The following is a 23,688-nucleotide window of genomic DNA, read 5'->3' on the forward strand; positions in this document are numbered from 1 at the left end:
GGGTGTGTATCACTGAAATCATGTAACTCCTTTCTTGACCTCATTCTTCACATCCAAACACAGCAACATGTCTCTCTCTCTCTTATCCCCTTACCACTGCTTTTTGTTTAGGACTTCATCTTCTCTCACATGGAATGCTTTGACTGCCTTTGAATTGGTCTTTCCTCCAGGCCCTCTGGTTACTCAGAATCTGATTCATATCCCTACTGCCTGTTTACCACTCCACCTCAAATCTGATAACTCCGCCCACCTCCATCGTCCACACTCAGACTACTCACACTCAGTGTGAACCAGAATGCAACATACCCTCTTAGTTTTCAGGATCCTCCTCCCTTCTCTCCACAGCCTGGCATCCTCTGCTCCTTCACTTTTTTTTAAATGAGTTTTTGCTTATTTATGAGAGACGGGGAAGGGGCAGAGGGGGTTGGACAGCGGATCCCAAGTGGACTCCATCCTGACAGTAAAAAGCCCAATGTGGGGCTCAAACTCATGGACCATGAGATCATGACCTGAGCCGAAGTTAGATACTCAACAGACTCAGCCACACAGGTGACCCTCCTTCACTTCTACTCTGCCTAGCTTGTTGATTTTCCAAACTCAGCTCAAACATCACCTCCTTATGAAAGCCTTCCTGCCTCCCCTTCTTAGAAGACATCCTATTCCTTTGTGATTTACAACACCTTGTGCATGCCCCTGTTATTGCCCTGACCACACAGATTTATAATTCTTCATTATCTCATCTGCAGTATTGAGTTGCTTGAGGAAATGAACTCTTATTCTCTGCTATAATCTCATTACCTAGAACAACACTGCCACATCTAATGATAATGAATAAGTTATTCATTTGGAAAAATATGGAAGAATTACAGGGTTGAAAAGAAAACATTAACAATCATCTAACTAAACCTTCAATTATAGATAAAAAATTACTCTTAGCTGTTATTCCAAGATATAGATTTCTCAAATCTGGGAAGTCTGGCCAATCAGCAAAAAATTCAAACACTTTAAGAGCTAGATATAGGGGCATAGTTATATGCCACTGAAATTAGTGTCCAAAATGCTTTCTACATTATTTTAAAATAATATTCTTATAACTATAAAGGTAAAGTGTTCTTATTGTAAAAGATTTAAAAAATGTACAAAAGATTAAATAATTAAATATAAAATAGCTGAAATGACATCACCCAGACATAACTATCATTAATATTTTATTATGTAAACTTATAGTCTTTCTTTAATATCAAGACAATGATATTAAACAAAATGTGTATCTATATATATATTCATCTATACCACTTTATTGAACGGGCTAGATTCAGTGGAGTATAAAGGATATAGCTTTGCTGGGTCTTCATTTGGCTTTCAAACCGCCTGTCCTTGAAATATCTTAGGCCAATCCCAAAACTTTCTGAACCTTTGAAGTATTAATAACTAGTCTCCCGTTCATGCTCTGCCTCTCTCTGTCTCAAAAATAAATAAACATTAAAAAAAATTAATAACTAGTCTAATTCTTATGTGAAAAATTTCACTTTGTAATTCAGTTTAAAGTTGATTTTCCTCCCCTAGTTCACACTTGTTTCAGTCTTAGAAATCTGCATAGGGTTGGAGAGAGGAGGGAGTTCAGGGAGAAGGCTCACATCTTTACTACTTTCCCCATCTTAATTTTCCACTCTTCCTTTGCCACTCACTGGGTTGTCTCTGGCCTCACCTAAGTTGGAGAGATGGGCAGGTGAATAAAAAGAAAAAGGTTGCAAAGGTCACATTCAATAATGACACGGCAGATCCCTCAAATGTTGGCTCTTTCTTTCGAGGAGAGCTTCTGTGGGACTCTGAGGTCAACTCTCCTTCACAACTCAATCCAAGTTGGCTGATGACCTTTCTCTACAATGCTCACTGGGATAAACCATGGCCCTACAGCTGACTGTTGAAGCCGCACCCCACCCACTGCATGTAGACTTATTCTGGGGTCCTCCCACCCTGGCATTGATTCATCTTAGGTATCCAATGTTCTCTGCAGTCCACCAAAACCAGGATCTCCTACCCATCTTCAATGGAAGAAGTACAACCTACTTTCAATGCAGCTTTCTTTCTTTGCTCTGCTACCTTAGACAGCTTCATCCAGACTTTGGTCTTTGGGTTTTTTACAGAAAGATATCAGACAACAGTCTCTACACTCTACAAGGAATGAAGGTCAAATTTTCCTAACATCTACCTCCCCCACACCAAATCTGCTCTCATCACAAGGTAGCAAGAGGTCCCTGAGTGGTTTTGCAACACAGAAGATTATAGGATGTGGGTGTCTCCTCTAAAACTTCCAATCTCTCCTGAGCAATTCTATACATCCTTTATTCAGATTTCCTCCAAGGTAACACCTAGCAAAACTACAGTACAATATCATTAAGATATTGACACGGAAACCATCCACTGATAATATTCAAATCTCCCCAGTACTTCTTCCACTTATTTTTGAGTGTGTATTTTTTTAGTTGTACACAATTTTATACCATAAGTAAGTTCTACATATCTATCACTACACTCCACATTCAGAATAGCTCCAATACCACAGAAAATGCTGTGCTGCCTTTTTATAACTACACTCACCTCCAAACCTACCCCCAAACCTGGAAACCACTAATTTTTTTCCATTTCTATAATTTTGTCATTTTAAAAATATTATAATAAATGGAGCCATGTAGTACATAACCTTTTGAAATTGGCAATTTTGATTCAGTATAATTCCCTGAAGATTCATATAAATTGTTACATATATCTCTAGACCACTCCTATATATTACTGAATTGCATTCTATGCTATGAACACGACAGTTTAATTTTTCACCTATTGAGTGAGGAACATTTGATTATTTTAAGTTTGCAGTTATCATGGATAAAAATTCTATGATCATTCGTGTATTAATTTTTGTGTGAATATATGTTTTCATTTCTCTCTGACAAATGCCTAATAATGCAATTTCTAGGTGGTACATTGGAGACAGGTTTAATTTCATAAGAAAATGTCAAACTTTCTTCTATTTTGGCTAAACTATATTATATTCCCAACAGCAAAGTATGAGTGATCCAATTTCTCTGCCTTCTTGCCAGTATTTAATGTTATTTTACATAGTCTGATGGTACCAATACTTCATTGAATTTTAAATTTTCATATCCTTAACGGCTAATGATGTTAAACATCTCTCCATGTGGGTTTCCATCATCTATACATACATCTATATATACTTGGTGAAATGTCTCTTCATACCTTTTGTTCCTTTTCTAACTGGATTATTTACATTGTTACTGTTGAGCTTTGAAAATTCTTTATTTACTCTATATACTAGTCCTTTGCCAAATACGTGGTTTGTAAAAATTTTCTCCTAGTCTTTAACTTGCTTTTTCATCCCCTTCACATGGGCTTTTGCAGAGCAAAAGATTTTAATTCTGATGAGGTCCAACATATCAATTATGCTTTTTGTATGGATTGTACCTTTGGTGCCAAATCTAAGAACTCTTTGCCTAGTACTAAGTATGAATATTTTCTCATTTCTTTTAAAGTTACATAGTTGTATGCTTTGTGTTTCAGTCAGCTACTCAGATTGTGTTAATTTTTGGATAAGGTGGTAAGTTTAGCTAAATGCTCATTTTTGGGCTACAGATGTTCAATTGTTCCAGCACATAAATAACTTTTAAATATATTATTCAGAGCTTTTATTTACTGAATGCTCACATTTGGACTTAGTCAAAAAAAAGTGAATTTATTCTTGAGATCTATGGCCACATTAAGGTGACTGTCCCCAATAACTGTGGCAATTATACCAGGCTTAGATGACTCAAAAGATTAAAAAGAAAGTACAAAAAAAGTATCCCATTTAAAACAAAACAATCTAGAAAAATAAGAGCAAAATTATTTAATTAACTAGCAATTTTTAATCTTTGTATAGTTACTGTTTAGGAAAATTTGTTAAGGACAACACTGAAATATTCATAAAGTTTCACCTGGAAAAAATACATTGCTCATATTAAACTTCGGTTACTAGCCAAGTAGCTAAATTTGATCTGGATATTCTCTATGGTATTAAATATACCAAGATTCAGTCACAGGCAAACATTCAAGAGAGCATCCATTTCTTTGCAGCTCTCTGCCATAAAGACATAAATTGAGCATCTCCTGATGCTGCAGATATCCTCACCTCAACAATAATTTATACCTGGATAAAGCTCTAATGCCCTAAGCCATCAATGTATGTAATAAGTTAACTCCCCTTCTCTGCATCTAGCATGGTACTAGGTATCCACTATTCTTGGGAGATTTTAGAAAATAAAATCTCATAAATCATTTCTATGTGTTCCAGTTTAGATGAGAAAATTCAGTTAAGAAAGACTGGGGAAGACAGGTGATGCTTTGCACCTTTGAGATATACTGTGGTGCAATATATTTTTCCTTTAATGCTCCCCCCACAAACAAATGGCATTGAATTATCAAACTATATTGGCTCCTTGGGACTTTCATGCATCTTGTGACTAACTCCTTCCAACCAGGAAGATGTTGTCTAGCATTCAATTACATATGGTTTCTAACTACCTAATTTCATTAAAAACCTTTTTTTTCCACTGCATTTCTCTTGTTCCTATAATATACGTATTTGACTGATAAGCTTCCTTCCTGCTGTATTTCTTATATGTAAAGAATTGTCTACAGTATCACAGTATTCATTCGATTCTTCAGAATATCATCATCTTCCTCAGACACTATATTTAACACATGCAACTTGGGGCTTTTTAAAGGTAAAAAGAGATGCTAAAATTAACAAATAAGAAGTTTTGGTTTCCTCCTAGCACTTTGTACAACTGTTGTTGTGATGGAGGATCCTCCTTAATGCCACCATTATATTGATAGAAAACCTTTCCCAGGTGTTAAACAAAGATAGAACACACTCTTAAGTGTGCCAGGTCTCAAGCATGCAAAATAAGTCTATAATGTCTTTGCCCTAAAGAAGCCCATGGTCTAATTTGAGATAAAAGATTAACCCAAATTAACTAATTAAAAAGCAATACAAAGGCTATGAAAGTGTAGACAGGTAATTGAGGTCTAATGCCTAATATGCGGAAATTTTTCTAGATGGCAGAAAACAAATGCCTGATTTTCTGAGCTGGGGCAGAGAAGACTTTGAAAGAAGATGCCACAAGTGCTAGGAAATATTTCAGGACCCATAGATGCGGTCATTGGCTATTACAATGTGACCTTTTTCACACCTGCTCATTATTATCCCAGGTTGAGTAATTCACTCTTTTATCCACTACCAGGAGCTGTGAAGCATACTCAGCTGCAATTGGTAATACAAATACCTCTCTTTCTTCCTTTTTTTCCCTGCCTCCAAGTGCATTTAACCTCACTTAAGCTTTTAAATAGACACCCCAAAAGCTTACAGCGCAGACTGAAGTGACAGCATTTTATAAGGCTACCAGGAGGTGGCAGTGTCCAGTTCTAACTTTAAATCATCTGTACAGAAGATGTCACACTCCACAAACATTGCCAAGAAACATCTGATGCTCAGAAATGCATAGTTTAAATTGCTAGCATTCTCTGGAAAACAGAAACTCAAAAGTGCATAATTATCAGCCATACAATAACCCAGCCTTGACTAGAGTATGAAAATGTTCCTTTCTTCATATACTCCAAATCTTACTATTCGAACCCTGTTAATTAGATCATCCTGAAGGCCAAGAGCCAATACTCTAAAAATGTTTTGTATGGAAATGTCTACGTCTCTTCATCAATTTGGCTTAGATCTAAATTTGATGATAAATTTGTCACAAGAAAGACTGTGAATCAGAAAATAAAGAGAATAATAATTAATAATAATAGATAAAATAATACTTATAAAGTTATAATGGTACTTATACACTAGAAGTGTTGCTTATTTGTTTGCTAACTAAAATGATTTACTTCAGGGTAAATCATTCAGGGTTTCACTTCAGGGTAGCAAAATGTATCATCTCCTTTCATGGTTTCATCAAGTTTAAAATTTTATAGTGAGCACTGGATAATGCTATTAATCTATAATATACATTATGCTTTTGTAAAGTTCCATAGTCTCTCCCTCCTCAAACCTAAAGTGTTTCATATTACTTATAAGTAACCACTCTGAAAGACTGATTCACTAACTGTTTTAGCCAGAACAATCTTTTGGAATAAATGGGTGGTGACTGACAACAGAAGTTTCAGTATAGGTCCTCCTAAAATGGCAAGAATAAATACACTTTGCATAAGTCTCCTCACTAAATTCCACTTAGCAACGCCTGCAGAAACACCAAATATCTTTAATGACCAGTGAGTGAATGGACACTATTTACGCATAGCATCGTATTGATTTTAACAACAAAACAATAACTTGTCAAAGCTTCCCATAAATAATGTTGTGATACAGGGATGACATGACTCTGCAGTTGTAGGCACATGTATTTTTAATCCAATTTATGAATGGTTTAAAAATACTGAATAACACATACCACATTCTAATCATCTTCTGAATATACCCTACAACAACGGTCTTAGGCAGGATATAAAATCACACATTTTCTGTGTGGGTTTCAGTTAAGACCCAAAAGCCAAAATGCAAAAATAGTTGACAAGTACCCCCATGAGTTTTTTTTAATAAGACTTTTAAAAATATATATGTGTTTGTTTTTGAGAGAGAGGGAGCACATGCATACACAGAGGGGCAGAGAACGAGGAAGACGGAAGATCCAAAGTGGGCTCTGCACTGACAGCAGAGAGCACGATAAGGTACTTGAAGTCACGAACCATGAGATCATGACCTGAGCTGAAATCAAGAGTTAGACACTGTGGCTGAGCCACCCAGGCGCCCCACCCCACGTTTTTAATGGAAGTGCTAGGTCATGTATGTAAAACTTTCAATGGAAACTCAAAAGCCCGTTTTGTGGTCAATGTCCCTTGAAGCTCAATTGGTCAAAAGGCTGGAAACTACAGAAAAAAGTTTTTTGAGTTGTTGATGTAGTATAAATACCATCTCCTCACCTCACACCTTGAAGAAGCTTTAAGGAAACCACTTCAAAAGCTTGAAATGCCTAAGGGAAACAATAAAGCCCAACCCTGTCTTAGAATACTGTTCTAAGACCATTGTTGTAGGGTGTGTTCCACAGGATTATGAGAGCACAGTTTGTGTCATCTCATATTTTCTAAGCCACTTATAAATGGCATTAAAAATGATGGGGCGCCTGGGTGGCGCAGTCAGTTAAGCGTCCGACTTCAGCCAGGTCACCATCTCGCGGTCCGTGAGTTCGAGCCCCACGTCAGGCTCTGGGCTGATGGCTCAGAGCCTGGAGCCTGTTTCTGATTCTGTGTCTCCCTCTCTCTCTGCCCCTCCCCCGTTCATGCTCTGTCTCTCTCTGTCCCAAAAATAAATAAACGTTGAAAAAAAAAATTAAAAAAAAAAAAAAAAAAGAAAGAAAGAAAGACTATGCTCCTGAACTGGCACAGTAGAGAGAGGTCAAGCTACACTTTCCCAGGAGACACAAGATTGTGTAAATGTTTCCAGAAGACCAGAGGTGGGCAACTTAGAAGAAAAACTTGTTTAGAAGACATTTCAAATCCAACCCAAGAAGAATGCATACAGGAATAAAGTCATCCCAACAGAAGAGATGGATTTCTGGATTTCCAGGAAGTAGGAGAGAAATATTATGCATCTAGCTGAAAGGAAAAGCATTTCTTGTATCATAGAAAATACAGACAAATACTCCCACTCCCTCTGAGAAAGTCATGCATCTTTCTGTTTTGATAGCTTATGTTACACTGTGGTAACAAACAACCCAGTAATTTAGTAGCTTAAAACCACAGAGATTAGTTTCTTGCTCCTACAACATGGTTGTTGTGTGTCAGCAGTGGGCAGAGACTGGGTCTTTTCGTTAAAGTTTCAGTGGCTCAAGAGGATAGAACAGCCACCAACTCTAAAGCTCCTGACTGCAGTGTCAGAAGGAAACGATCTCTGGAGATGCTTGTACCAGTTCACCCTATCAGTGACACTTGCCACTTCTGCTCAAAACTCCTTGGTCAGAGGGCCTCACCTAAACACAGAAAGCCTATAAGTTCTATCCTACCATGTGCTCAAGAGGCACAGAAACTTTTGATAAGCAACATTAATGTCTACCATGACATCCTAAGGTAAAACAAGGAGTCCACCAAGCCCTGAAAAACCTTTTCCAAGGTGACATTCACATCCAATAAATCAGACCTCACCTTTACCTCTTCTACTTTTCTGAAACTCAGCTTTAAAGGGGTCATAGGCACCCTATTTGAACAGGACAAAAAATATGGAAGTCAGCTAGGGGAAACACAGGAGAGGCTGACCAACTTCCTCTTTTTCCCATGACAAACGGCCAGGAGAAAAACAGCAGCAGCTAAGGTAGGGAAAACTTTATCACTAAATGAATTTAGGACTTCCTTCTTTTTTTTTTAAATAACCAACTTTTTTTTCAGCTTTATTGAGGTGTGGTTGACAAATAAATATTGTATGTATTTACACTCTACATGATTTTTTAATGGTGTGCAATGTTTTGATTTTCTATTGACGTATAATCAGCATAAAATGTTATATTAATTTCAGGGGTATAACATATTGATTTGGTAATTCTACATATTACTCAATGCTAACCACAATAAATGTAGTCACCAACTGTTGCCATACAATATTATTGTAAGATTATTGATTAGATTCCCTATGCTGTACTTTTCATCTCTGAGACTTATGTATTTTATAACTGGAAGTCTGTACCTCTTAATCCCCTTTGTCTATTTTGCCCATCCCCCTACTCACCTCTCCAGAGGCAACCACTAATTTGTTCTCTGTATTTAATAGTCTGTCTTCTTTCTTTGTTCAAGACTTCCTTACTAAATGAATAGGTTATAACAGAAATGAGACTATTCCCATGATTAGAACCGATCACAGAGCATTTTTTCTTCTAATAGTAAATAAGTTAAGATATGAGCCCTATTTGAGATTTTATTCACAAGCAATGGAAAGATTAGGCCAGCTGAGCAGGTTTAAATGGAGAGCAGTAGAGACAAAGGGGATAAATACCCATTTGCTTAAAAACACTTATGAAAAAAACAAGTTTGTGCTAGGTGAATGCATTTTCACTGAATGCTATGGTCAGCAAGAATACGAGTGAGAAAAGAAAAAGACACTTCAAAGTGAATCCGAATAAAAACAAAACTATCAATACACCTTTAGAAAATCAGAGAAAAATATCACATATAACCAAGACAATCTCAAAAGCATTAAAAAGCTATTACAGAAATGGGAATAAAGTTTAGAAATCAGGCTAATCTACCTTGGAGTTTTTCTCAGATACATGAAACCCAAGTTAAAGCTAAAAATGCTCTAAGAATCTGACTTAAGTCAAAAATACCTACGAAAATGCTCCATCACAGCAAAATGAATGGCAGAAAATCTGATTAGACTCTGTAACATCGGCCAAATAGGAATGCTGGGCAGAGACGAAAAACATAATTTATTTCCAACAAACTAGATTTAGGCATAGAGTGATAACCCCTTATTACTATCAGAACACATTAATAGTGGATCTCCCAGAAGCAAACTACTATTAAATCAGTAACTATTTGCTCTTTGAATTTTCTATCAGTGATCTAGAAAGTAACAAATAAGAAAATAAGACACAAGTGCTTGAAGAGGTCAAATGTTCAAAATAAAGAAATAAAATACAGATTATTTTACGTAAATTGTAATTTCAAAAGAGGGTAAAACACTGGAGCGATTATTCACCAAAAGAGTTATTCAACAGTCTTCAATCCAACTGTAAATGACTGCATGAAAGTTATCAACTAATCCATCTATAACCAGTGTTAAACTACCCTTGTCCAATCTGTATTGTTACCTTTGCTTCGTAATCTATAAAATAAAATTGGCATATGAAAATGTGATGAAATATTACAAAAAGGCAATAGAAAGAAATCAATTTCAAGTTTGGGTTTTGGTTTTCTATATAAATCCCCCACTTTGTTTCTAAAAGTGATTCACATTACTGCATTTGATATTTTATCAATGGCTTTTAAATATATATTTAATTCAATAATGACGTCATTTGTACAGGTACAGAGTATACAAGTTTATTTTCACTCACTATTCTATTACCATAAACTCCATATAAAATGTGTACGGCAGAAAGGTGTTATCACACCTATTTCACATTAGGAAATTAACACTTCACGAGACTAAGAGATTGCTTGACATCCAACAATTAGTGTCAATGGCAGAATCACGATTTGAAAACAAATCTTTAAACTTTTAACCACTGTACACTATCTCCTTTACCAACTGGGAATAGTATTATGATAGTTTGGGATACATTTTAAAACTGTCTAGGATGTTCTAAAAATCACATTTCAATCCATTCCAAAAATATTGAATAAAAACTAATGGTATTCTAAATTATTTTTTAAAATGGTGACAAATAAGGCATAATTTTTACCATCAAGGACCCATCATGGTTTGGAAAGATACACAGAGCAGTGAATAATAATAATAATAATAATAATAATAATAATAATAATAATAAATTTTAAAAATACACATAATAACAGAAGCTTATAAAAGAAGAAAGATTGCATTTTGTCTGAGGCTTCTGGAATGCCTTATTGAGAATATGATATAGGCTAGTTTTCAAAAGACCTATTGATCCTGCCTGGATATTCTGGAAAAGGATATTTCAGGTAGGGGGCTCCCAATGTGCAAAGCTATGCAGATACATTAAAAATTAAATAGTTTTATCAGTAAGTACTAGATTATTTTACTTTTAAATGCTATTTCCAACATATCAAAACTTATTATGAATTATTAATTAAATTCATTAGCACTTTATTCTTATAAAGCAATTAGTACACTTGATTCTACATTCTTTCTTCTCCCACAAGAACTAAATGGTAAGATGAGTGATTATCTCCCCCAAATGCAAAAACTTCTCCATGTTTTTCTACCATTACTAGTGATAAAACTTCTGATTATCATCCATATTCTAAAGCTATAATTTTAAATCATTAATTTCTATTGAATCAAACTGTGTACCCTCCCTTGAACTTTACATTAACATAATCATTGAATGTTCTTTTTCTAAGCTTTGCTCCCCTCATCCCTCTCTCTATAAAATGCACAGTAGGTTCTCCTGTAGACAGAAAAGAGAAATAAAAGTTCCAGGTCCAACAAGACAGTCATCCAATGTACCTCTACTCAACAGCTTTTGCTAAGCTCCATAAGCACCTATAATAACATGCACAATTCATTTCATATCATATTTCACATTAATTTTATCAGTCTCATTCATACATATTTTCAAGGAGAATGAATGACAAAATAATCCACTCTTTATGTTGATTATAATTTCTCTGCCAAAGATACACTACATTTTTGTTCAAAGTTTACATAGTACCCTGCAAGAATCTTGAATACTGAACCAACCGTAAATGCTTCCCTCTTAAATTTAGCATCTACAAAAATAAGATCATTAACATATGAATATGTTCTAGAATGCTCTCCAGTAATTTTAGTCAAAAAGTTCTTTAGGAAAGAACAGGCAACAGGGCATCTGGGTGGCTCAGTTGGTTAAGCATCTGGCCCTTGGTTTTAGCTCTGGTCAAGATCTCAGGGTTCATGAATTCAAGCCCCGAGTTGCGATCTGCACTGACAGGGCAGGGCCTGCTTGGAGTTCTTTCTCTCCCTCTTTCTCTCTCTCTACTCCTCACCCACTCATGCTGTCTCTTGTCTTTCTCTCTCAAAATAAGTAAATAAACTAAAAAAAAAAAAAAAAAAAAAAAAAGATGGAATGCCATCAATCTAATTTGGTTATGTAGAATGAGTTTTTATGGCAAACAATAAAAAAATATCAATTAAAGCCATGTACAGAATCATAAAACAACCCACTATAGGCTCCACTACTTAAAGGTATGTTAGACAATTACTTGGAGAAGGTATGCTGGAAGGCATATATCCAAGACACAGGTAAATGCATTAGATGGGTAAGTCCCCTCAAAGAAAAGATGAAGGGACAGGCATCTGTGGTGTATCTGCTAGTACCCTCTTACCCACACAGGCTGGCTCTTTTGCCTCGCTGCCCCAATTCTGACACAAAAATGAACTCTGTTGTCAGTCTGTACTAGGCATCCAGTTGCATTAATGTTACTAAGACTTACGCGACTCTGAAGATTTGGAGATCACAGGAAGCAGTGCCACTGCACAAGGTTTAACACTGTATTTTTACAATTCCCATGTACCATCTGTCTTCTCAAATCTTTTCTGGTCCCTGACCACTTAATCCTCTTGCCTCTTACCCACACAGTACACAGTCTCACTCTTCTCTCATTTCTTACGCAATATAGTTTCCTACTTTGTGAAAGGGGACCCCAGGTAGCTCTTTCACTTTGAAATTATGTTATTTCTGTAATGCTGAATCTTCCAGTGATGTATTTTACTTTTATAATCAGAAAGAAAGAAAAATGATTTAAAATTACATATGGAGAAAAAGACATCAATTAGGTTAACTAAAAAACAAGGATATGCTTCAAGCAACTGTGAATCCCTAGCATTTAAGGCGATGCATTTGTTCATAGTGGGTGCTCAATGAATGCTGACTATGATATGAAAATTATTGCACGCGAGAGATTCATGTAACAACACATGGGAAGTTAATGTGATAAGAAAGTAGAGTATATGTTTATTTATTTTTAATTTTTTTAATGTTTATTAATTTTTGAGAGAGAGAGACAGAGCACAAGCAGGGGAGGGGCAGAGAGAGAGACACAGAATCCAAAGCAGCCTCCAGGCTCTGAGCTGTGAGCACAAAGCCTGATGTGGGGCTCGAACCCACAAACCATGAGATCATGACCTGAGCTGAAGTCGGACACTTAAACGACTGAGCCACCCAGGCGCCCCTGAGTATGTATTTCTTTTTTTTTTTAATGTTTTATATTTAATTTTTGAGATCGAGACAGAGCATGAGCAGGGGAGGGGCAGAGAGAGAGGGAGACAGCATCTGAAGCAGGCTCCAGCCTCTGAGCTGTCAGCACAGAGCCCGATGTGGGGCTTGAACCCAAGAACCGCAAGATCATGACCTGATTCGAAGTCCAACACTTAACCGACTGAACCACCCAGGTGCCCTATATTTCTTAAACACTGGATAGGCAAGTTACTGGATATGAAAGGAAATAAAGTGAGGTGGGAAAGAAGAATGGTTTGAATTAGTTTATTACAAGGTTCTCTATCAAGTGCTCACTAGGTACCAGACATGTCTTAAATATTCCCATCCCTCTCCTAACCCTCATGGGTAAATCCACACCATTCTACTTAGTTTCTTTTCTGCACAAAACACAATTTCTCATTACATATTCAATTTATTTCAGTTTCATTATAGTTCTCTCCCACAATAGCCTGTAAGTCTTTCAAAAGAATTATATCTGCCCCTTCCCACAAATAATATATACAGAAGGCCTATCCTAGTGCTTAACACAGAGAAGGTATATAATAAATACCTGTTGACTATATCAATCAACCTACCAGAGACTAAGCATTGTTCTACAACCACATTGTTCTTCTTAATCTCTAATATATAATGCAGATTTTTCTCTGATGATATTTAAAGAACTGGAACACTCCGTTTACCTTATTAAACCAGCAACAGAATCCATTGTATTCATACTCCAAAGTTTATTGAACTATATTCCCAAGGGATGTCTGGGGTTTTGTTGTTGTTGTTGTTTTGTTTTGTTTTCTTTTGTTTTTCAGTTCTTCAGTAAGTAAGCAGTTGAGCATGTCTTCCTCTTCCTTGGCAATCTATCTGCCTTTTTGAGTTTTTTCTTGCCTTGATTGGATAGAATTTCCAATATAACGTTAAGTAGAAGTGATGAGAGCAGACATTCTTGTCTTCCTTCTCAGATTACAGCAAAAGCAGTTGGTCTTTTGCCATTAAATATCGTATCAGCTACAGGCTTACTGCAGATATTCTATATCAAGCTGAGGAACTTCTCTTATATACCTAGAGTATTTGCTAAGAGTTTTTATCAAGAATAAATGTTGGATTTTCTCAAATACTTTCATTGCATCTACTGAGATGATCATGTACTTTTTATTTCTCATTCTGTCAATGTGAACTACATGGATTGATTTTCTAATGTTTAACTACCACTGCATTTGGGAGATGAACCCAACTTGGTCACGATGTATTACCTTTTCATATGCTGTTGATTTATATTTGTTAAAGTTTTATTAATACTGTTTACATCATGTTCATGAAGGGTACTGCTCTGTCCTTTCCTTTCTTTATATTGCCTTCTCATGGTATTGGTATCAGGGCAATGCTAGCTTCATGGGATAAAATATAAAGTGTTTCCTCCTCTACAACATCCTGGAAGAGATTGTGCAGAATTAGTATTATTTCTTCCTTAAGTGTTCAGACATTTTATTAGTGAGGTCATCTGCACCTGGGGTTTACTTTGTGGGAAGACTTTGTGGAGTACTGTTTTGTTTGGAATTGTGTTTATTCATACAGCTGTATTGAGATATAATTTATCTACCATAAAATGTACTCATTTTATGTAAACAATGCAATGACTTTTAGTAAATATATAGATTTGTGTAACCACAGTCACAAGCCAATTACAGAATAGTTGTTTCACCACAAAAGATTCCTCATGCCCATTTGTAGTAACTTATCATCCCCACTCCCGGGGCCTGACAAACACTAATCTACTTGCAAATTCTGTAAATTCGCTTCTCTGGACATTTTGTATAAATGGAAGCACACAATATGTGGTCTTTTGTGTCTGGCTTCTTTTTTTAGCATAATGTTTTTCAGGTTTTTCTCATGTTATAGCATACATCAGTATTGCATTCCTTTTTCTTGCAGAATATTACTCCATGGTATGAATATATCTTATTTTTGTATCCACTCATCAGCTGATTTGACATAGGAAGGTTTTAACTACTAACACAATTTCTCTACAGGATATGAAGCTACTTAGTATGTATGTTTTTCTTTTTTTTACATAATAAATCTTTGTAAATTGATGAGAGCATTTTGGAAGATACATTCCTAGAAGAGGAACTATAAAGCCAATTATTATGAACATTAGTAATGTAACAGATATTTAAATAATAAGTATTTACATTTCATTCCAATGGGGTTAAACTGATACACAATATCTCCAATTATATATATGAGTTCTGTTCTCCCACTCCATTAACAACATAGGAAATCTATCAGTGTTCACATCTTTGTACTAACTCATCACCAAGACTATCTCACTATTGTGTAAATGTGCATTGTTTCAATTATTTCTGAAGTTATATATTTATTGCTCTTTTAAATTCTACTCCACCTTAGATCAATTTCCTCCCCTCTTTATGAGAACTCCCCAGGCCACTCTCATCTCACCCTATCCTGAATTGCCTGGTTATACAACTCTTGTATTGTTATGATTACTCTCTGTAGTCTTGTGAACAACAGATACTTAAGAATTTTCTGAATGAGTTGACAGACTATTCTTTGTTAACTTCCAGCTCTCTTTTTGCCTTCTGTCTTTAACAAGATTACAAGATTCTTAAGCACAAAATATAATATACATACACCATTCAATCCTGAATATCATAAAGAAAATCACTTTAATGTCAGTAAGTATTTGAGAATTAATTGATGTGAATGTAACTAACTGAGGCCAAAGCTAGGGTTTTTCATTACCTGCAATGAAATTAATGGCAAACCATAAAGAAAAACCATCTGCAAGCCATAATCATATACTTAACCAATGGGTAATAGTCAAGAATATAATTACACAAGGACTATGAACTGCTTTTAAAAGGAGATTTAAGTATCTATAATACATATTATACATAATAATCTATATTAATACATATTATACATAATACATAATCTATAATATGCAGTATACTATCTAATATATGTAAAATATTATATGAATGTCATAATATATGTAATATACACTATATAATACATATAATACAATGTATATAAGAGCATAGTATATATGAAGTATAGTATGCAAAGTATATATACAGAGAGAGATAGAAAGAGGGGAGAGAGAAAAAAATATATAGAAAAGTCCAATAAAAAAATAGTTGAGAAGATAAAGACTCTTTCTCTTTGACAAATGAAGCCCACCGTTTCAAAATCAACATTTATCACAAGGCACTGTTGTTGGCTCCCCTGGTACACCAGGAGCAATACAGTTTTTATGCTAATTATTTCCCTTCATGCTGGCTACTAGATAGATATCTTGCAGCTAACCATAGTTACATTATAATAGAATGAGATTGTATGAAGACACAAAATCCTCTTATGCAGTCCAATTTAGAATCCATTTCAAAAACTCTCTAGTGCTATACCTAGAAACTGAAATGTGCTGGGAATCTTAGATTTTTGCATAAATTTCCGTTACACTGGATTTGGGCAAAGATTTTTGTAAAGACAATAATTATTTTTTTTACAGAAAATTTGATATTATGTTCTATTACATCTGCAATAAAAAATGTAATTTGTTTTTTAGGCTAAGTTCCTAGGTTTACATTTAGTCTTACTAATACTATTAGAGAAAATACACTTGTAGTTTATATTAACAATGAAACTAAAATTCTAGGGAAGAAATGGTATCTGTCTTATCCTTGCAACTGGTACAGATAAGCTGTTCCTAATATTAACTAGCGTTTACATGCAGAAAAGCAACAAAAATTATTCTAGTCCAAATTCTAGCAGGCACCATACTTTATCAAAAGAGCACATAACTATTTCAATGGGGCTTTTAAAGTTTTATTCAAATCAATGAGTCATGTAATATCTATCATTTACTTTCTTACTAATTCACCTGATTAAAATAATGTATAAATAATATCACTAGTTTTCAATAAAATAAGACAAATGGACTATCAGCATTCCTGAGAAAATTCCATTGTAAAAATGAAGACACTGTATTAGTTTTGTGTCGAACATCACAAATTAAACCATTGAATCAACATTTCAAAGCAAAATATTTTTAAACTGCTCATACAAAATGGGTAACTAACCTGATAATAATGAAATCAATGGAAATTGCTACTTGCATTCCATTAAGTATTCACAAGAAGAAAAATGTAGAATGCTTTAAAAGGCAGTGGGGGGGGGGGGGCTCCATTTAAACCTTATTTATTCAAAAATAGTTTCCTCTTCTTTTCTTTTTCTTCTTTTATCATCATACCTCTTTAAAATCAACTCGAATGCTCAGATGTCTCTCACAGTAGGCATCACATAATTTTTGCCATATTAATAATAACTTTGAGGAAAGCATCTCACATACATACATATTAATGTAAATTTTACTTTCATGATACTCATTAATAGTCCCCTGGGGGGGTGGGGTGGGGGACAACAACAACAACTCTCATCAAAGGCATTTCAAAATCCATGCTTCATTATGGAAGTTTGATAGATATTCTTTAAATAGAGTTAATTTACTTTTCTATCAAGTGTTACAATGTCTGATATTTACTTGGCACCTGAAAGGTTTGGGAGTTTTCTTTGGTTTTTGTTTTTTGTTTTTTCTTCTCTTTTCAAAGCTTAAAGCTAGGTGTGGTCAAGTTTTAAATACAAGAAGAAAGTGTGTAGCTTTTAATTTTCCCCATTTTGCAGAATTCAACACTGAGCCTTAGAAAAATAAGACAGCTTTTCAAAAGTGACACCATTAGTGGCAAGAGAGAAGCAGAATTCAAGCCTTCTAAAACCAAATCCAGTGATTTTTCTACTTCTTCATGCTGCCTCCTGGTGGCACTGAATTAGTTTCTCTTGGGAGATTTTTGGATACTAGATTTTCTCTTGGAGGACATTTAGAAACTATTTAGCAACTGGTATTTGATGAATGACACAAAGAGAGTTACATTTAGTAAAGACTTAGATGGAGTTAAGGATTTTCCGAAATGGATTACTAATTTCTGACCAGGTATAAATTGACAGGTATAACTCAACCATTTGCTTACTGTGAACATTTCAGATTTGATTGCATTGGCCAGATGCACATGGAGAAAGTATCAGCTACATGGAAATAAGTCACTCAAAGCACAAATGCACCATGTTTCAAGGCAGCCCATCCACCTCCAGGGAATACTATCCAGGCTTGTGGAGAAACAAGGAGCTAGATCCAGACACAAGAAGTACCAACAAAGTAAGAGAGAACCACCAGCTGATGACTTCTACTCCCTCAAGAATCAACCCCACACTCTAGCAGGTTTCTTCTATATAAATTTTAAAACTAAATAGAACAGTCAATATTTTAAAACTACATCCCATTAAAAAATTTATGAACTGATCATTGCAAACTAACTATAATTTTGGCATGGATTTGTTTCTGAAGAAAATATTTAACCAAAAGAAAAAAGAAAAGAATGAAAGAAAGAAGGGAGGGAGGGTAGAAGGAAGGAAGAAGGGCAGAATGAAAAATATTAATATTACATTTAAGTTTAAATTTGTAAAAACATTGCTGAGAGAAGAAATAATAGACATACATGCAGTTAGAGTATTTAACCTGTCTCTCCTATCCTTTTTTCATTTCCTCATCAAAGATCTTTTTAAAGCTCAACTGATTTTCTTTCAGGAAATATGATCTTTTATGATTAGATAGTTCTTAAAGTTCTTTACACTGAAATAGCCCCTAAACCATAAAAGGAAAGGGCTTGGTGAAATAGTTCCTCATCAAAATTATAAATGGAGTCCCCACAGGTTGAGGGTTATGACAAACAGGGAAACATTCATGTAAATTCAGAAAATGTATTTTCCCCCCAAGCCCGCATCCTGCCTTATAGGTAAAATGCAACCAAACTGGAGAATCACTAACTGGCAAGCTTTTTTTTTTTTTTTTTTTTTTTGCATCTAGTGACGTCCTCTCCTTGTACTACAGGAAAACATTTCCACCTAGAGTCCTTTCACAGAATATCTAGAGACCAAATGAAATCAACCATAATGACTACCAGAGCCAGATAATAATCAGTTTTTAATTGAAGCATCAAGCCAATTAATTTGTGACAACATCCTATCACCTCTTATTCTTGACATGAAGTTTCAGAGGACTCAAAAACAGTTTTCAGGTCCATAGCATCCCTGGAACATTTCAGTGTTTGGTCTCTTTTAAAATCACATTTATTAGAGACAGAAAAACCTCTTTGTGGAGATAGAGTCCTAAAACTGAATCTGAGGTTACAAACCAGCCTCACTAGTTTGATTCAGTTAAGTGTCAAGAAACACAACATTTTTTATTCATCATGTACACAGACTCCTCATACTAGGAGATCTTCCTCTGGTTTCAGAGATCTCTTTCACAATGAAAGCTGAGCCCTTATTGTGTATTTGTCTTGGTTAATGCAATTCAACAAATAATTTGTATCTATCTATGCACGCAGATAAGTACATTTAGATTAGTAAGTATTTTTTTGTCACACAATAAGATTTCTACAACAGTTTATTTTAAGAATGTAAGCCATCCTTTTTGAGATTTCAACAAGATATTTATTCTTGTCTTCTACCCAGAGCTCCATACAATGCAATACATTTAACGACAAACTTTATATAAATCTTCCTTGAGATCATGCCATGTGTTATTCTGGAATGAGAAACATCAGTAAATTGGCCTGTTTTCACTTGCACTAAATTACACTTATTATATAATATTAACTCACATATTTACCTTGATCAAAAGTAACAGATGCCCGACACATAACCAAACCACTATGGTCCTCACCAATAGGCAGTCCATTCCATTTAAATTCTTAGGGTGAAATATCAGACAGTATCTCACAAAACATTTTACTGTTTTTCAGCAGGAAGTGCTTCATGTTTTTCTGCCTCACACTCTAACTGTATTGGAAGTAATGCAAGCTACAGGATGATGATGGTAGTAACTACAGAACATCCCCTTCTTTTAAAATGCTACCCACTGCTTCATCCCTGAAAAAAGAAATATTTGGCACTCCTTCCCTATGTGGCCCAATATTTCACAAACGCTGGATCTCAGGTTTTATTCAGTATTCCTAGGACAGTCCATGGCCCATCACATTTCCTGCCTTCCTTCAGTGTTATTCTGCAGGAGGTTTATTATCACAAGTCATGTTTGTGAAGAGCCACCTTTGGAAGACTGAAATTGCATTACTGAATGTAAAATGACCACATATGGTATGCACAAACACAACACAGCACAATGAAAATCACATACATTTCCTGCTGCCTGACAGACACGATGTAATCACGCCAAAGCACACACAATACCCGCTTTTTTTTTTTTTTTTTTTTTTGGCCTAGACGCAATCATCAAACATACTCTGTGCCCACCGTGCTCAAGGCAATATCTAGCAGAAATGATTTCTGTTAGTAGCTTGAGCAAGGATTATGTCAAAGACAGAGTGAAATGTGAGCTGAATCGGACTTCATCAAATAATCTGGAACTCCAAGGCTATTTCCCAGCACCCCCCACCCTATACACAAGCTTAACTTCACCCTCCTTCCTTCCCTGATGTTCTGGCCATGACTTCCCTCTCATTCTCTCTCATTCTCATTCTCTCTCTCTCTCTCTCTCTCTCTCTCTCTCTCTCTCTCCAAGTCTCTCAGCTTCTTTGATCCGTTCTCAGAGCCAAACCCTTGGGAAAAGAAATCAGTTAAATGCGAGATGGTGAGACCTCATCATCAGGTGAGAAGGACAGGGGAGGAAAAGAAGAGGGTGTGGTACTCTTTTCTTCACCACACCCCAACCCTGGAGTCGCGCACTCAAGTCCACTGCGGCTCAGGGGAGCACAACGGGTCCCCTCGCTCACCTTGGAGCAGCCCGGCCCCAAACCAGCCACCCGGCACTCTCTGCAGAAAACTTCCCTAAAAGCAGTCAAATATTCGGGGGAGGGCGGGAGGGGGGTGAAATTGGAGACTAGTTCGAATACACATTCTACGGAGCTCCTCGCAACAGGACTGAAAGGCACCTTTAGATATGGACCCTACAGATCCGCACCCTCCACTCCCTCCCACCTTGCGCGTTAGGCTGAGGGGGTACGGAGAAGCGCGGGGCGAAAGGAGTGGAGAAAGGGGACGTTACCTCCCGGGACTGCCCTCAGGGCGCGGGCCACGATCGCCCTCTCGAAGTGTCTCCGACTCTGGGGCACAGCTTTCCCGAGCTCAGCCCGGATTCGGACCCGTGTCCCCCGCAGCTCTGCGCTCGGCCAGGAGGTGCGCCAGGACTCCGGCTCACGTCCCCCGCCCAAACCGGGCTCGCCTCCCCCTGCCGCGCCCGCTCCGCCACCCCGCGGGCACGCTCGCTCCCCGCGCTCGCCCCTCCGCCTCCCGGCGCCCCCACACCCACCCGCTCCGCGGCGCCCGCTGGGAGCCTCTAGCGGAGGCGAAGGGAACCGCAGCAGACCCGCGGCGCCTGGGCTCCGACGCCCGCTGCACGAAGCCAGCCAGGCGGCGGCGTGGGCTTCGCGCGCCCCGCGATCCGCCGGCCGGATGCCGCCGCCCCCACTTGCCCACCTGCGCCAGGCTCACCTGCCACCGCGTCCTGGCGGCGTTCGCCGGTGCCCACAGCGCTGAGCGGCCACGAGGGGATGGGTCTGCGGTGCTAGCAGCGTTAAAAAAAAAAAAAAAAAAATCTCGCCGGAAACACACGCACGAATCCACGCTGTAAATTAGCCCAGACAAGTCGCGCCAGCTACACACCTATTTCCAATAGGCTCCAAAAAGTGTAAGGTCAGGACACCAGAACACTCCCTTCGGTTGCTGCCTCCCACCTGAGCACCGGCGGCACCGGCTACTCCCTGACTTGTCCTCTCCAAGGCACTCGCGCGGCTTGAGCAATCTCGTGGCGACGCCCGGAGAGATCATCCTAACTTGGCTTAAGCCCCCACCCCATCCCCGACATCTATTTTAAGTTATTCTTCTTCCTGGCGGTGCTTGTGCTGCCTCTTACCTTGAAACGCTGTTAATTCTCGTTCGCGTCCTTAAAATCCAAAGCCAAGGATGCGTTGCACACAAGTCCAAGCTTTTACTTGCCCCCCCACCCACCCACCCCTGGCCTCAGCTCTGCCGGCTTTTCCTTCCGAAGGGATCGGGAGGTGATGGCGGTTTCAAAGCCCTCGCGCTGGAGGCGCCTCTAAATCTTCACGCCCGTGGAAACGGAGACGGGGACAACCTTTCAGGCGTCCGGAAGCCTCCCAGCCCCTTCTCCGTCAACTTGGCTTTTCTATTTAATTTTCTTCTTTCGCCCTCCAGGCCCATCGGTCAGTTCCGCGGCATCAGGCAGGAGAGAAGCGCCTATCCTCAGCTGTGGCCGCTCCTCCCTTTCTCTGGATGAAAACCCCTCCCCCTCCTCTCCCCCGATTTGGGGAAAGCTTCTACCTTCTGCCCGGATTTGGGCGGGGGGGTAGAGCACAGCTGAGAGGTGCTGGAAGAAGAGCCACTCCAAGGCACAGCTTCAGAAATCCATCTCCCTGGGCAGCCCCTTCGCCAAGGTGCCCGCTCTGAGGAAACTTTGAGGGGAGGCAGCGGCAGCCGAGCGGGGCTGAGCGGGCGGCCGGCGGCGGGCGCCAGGTGAGGAGCCTGCAAGGACGCGGCTGCGAGGAGGTGGGACGCCAGGCAGGCGGGCGGCAGGCGGGCGGCAGGGGGCTGGGTCCCGGCGGCCGGGCTCGGCGCGCGGGCTGCGCACACACACCCCCGCGCGCGCGCGCAGCAACACACGCACGCCCAGCCCCGCGCCGGCGGCCCCAGGCCACTGGCGAGCGAGAAGTCGCGAGGAGCGAAGCGGGGCAGGGGCTCCCCGGATGCAGGAGACGGGGAGACTCAGTCACTCCTCCCTAGTTAGCGGATTGCTGCTGGCAGGCAGTTCCGCGTCGCCAAGTGCGTTCGGCCGCCTCTCTGGTCCCTGCCCTCCCAGGTATCTCGGCTCCCAGCCTCTTTTCCCCGAAGCCAGTTACTCTCCGGGCAGCCTGCGTGAGGTCGCCGGACTAAAGATTAACCCGGTCCCGGTCTCCACCCTCCAGAGCCACCTCCGCCCCTTTCGCGGAGCACTGAAGTGGCTGCCGCAGCCTGCGAGGGAGCCGAGGGGCTCCCCGAGGTCTTTCGAATAGAGGAGCCAACGCATATTTTCCTGGAATATACATTCCCCTCCCATGCCCCCTTTCCTGCGTACTCCATCACGTAACATTTTCCCAGGAGCCCCTGAAACTCAGGTAGATTGTTCAAAAAGGAACTGCCCAGGGATTTGTGACGCCCAGCTTTTGGAACCGGGCTAATGCACTGTCTACGCTTATATTGTAAAGTGGACGGTAGCAGGTGAAGGGCTCAGCTGGAGAAGGGGAGGGATTAGGAGTCTGGAGACTCAGCCCCTTTAGCAGCCATTTCCGACGTTTCGCACCAAGAGTTGGTGTTCTGCTCTCGGTCTAGCTCCTTTCCCAACTTCTGCCTCTTCTCTGACAGCCGGGAAGGATCACGGGGTGCCACCCAGCTGGGGAGCCCCAAGCCGGAGACACTCCTCTCTAAGAACAGCCCCAGGATCTTTCACTCCTCCCCGGAGAGGGAGACTCCCAGCGGGAGGGAGTTTGTCTTACCCAGACTGGGATTCTGGAATTGCTCTCCGAAAGTAAACTTTTACCCTCCG

At 38.8% G+C, this 23,688-nt stretch overlaps 1 protein-coding gene across 5 annotated transcripts in view; it reads right to left on the bottom strand.

The window, feature by feature from the left end:
* The window catches only part of LINGO2 (leucine rich repeat and Ig domain containing 2), a 1,160,577-nt gene extending 1,138,261 nt beyond the window's left edge, over window positions 1–22,316 (bottom strand). For 3 of the 5 annotated variants that reach the window (XM_045468931.1, XM_045468928.1, XM_045468930.1), the window contains exon 1: window positions 22,003–22,316. The gene's annotated coding sequence lies outside the window, so the exon portion shown is untranslated. Of the gene's footprint in view, window positions 1–21,135; window positions 21,321–22,002 lie in introns of those variants that run through there. The other 2 variants (XM_045468932.1, XM_045468929.1) reach the window with 2 other exon arrangements.
* Window positions 22,317–23,688: the final 1,372 nt, after the last annotated feature.

The sequence above is a fragment of the Leopardus geoffroyi genome, chromosome D4 (genome assembly GCF_018350155.1).
Source record: "Leopardus geoffroyi isolate Oge1 chromosome D4, O.geoffroyi_Oge1_pat1.0, whole genome shotgun sequence".
NCBI lineage: Eukaryota > Metazoa > Chordata > Mammalia > Carnivora > Felidae > Leopardus > Leopardus geoffroyi.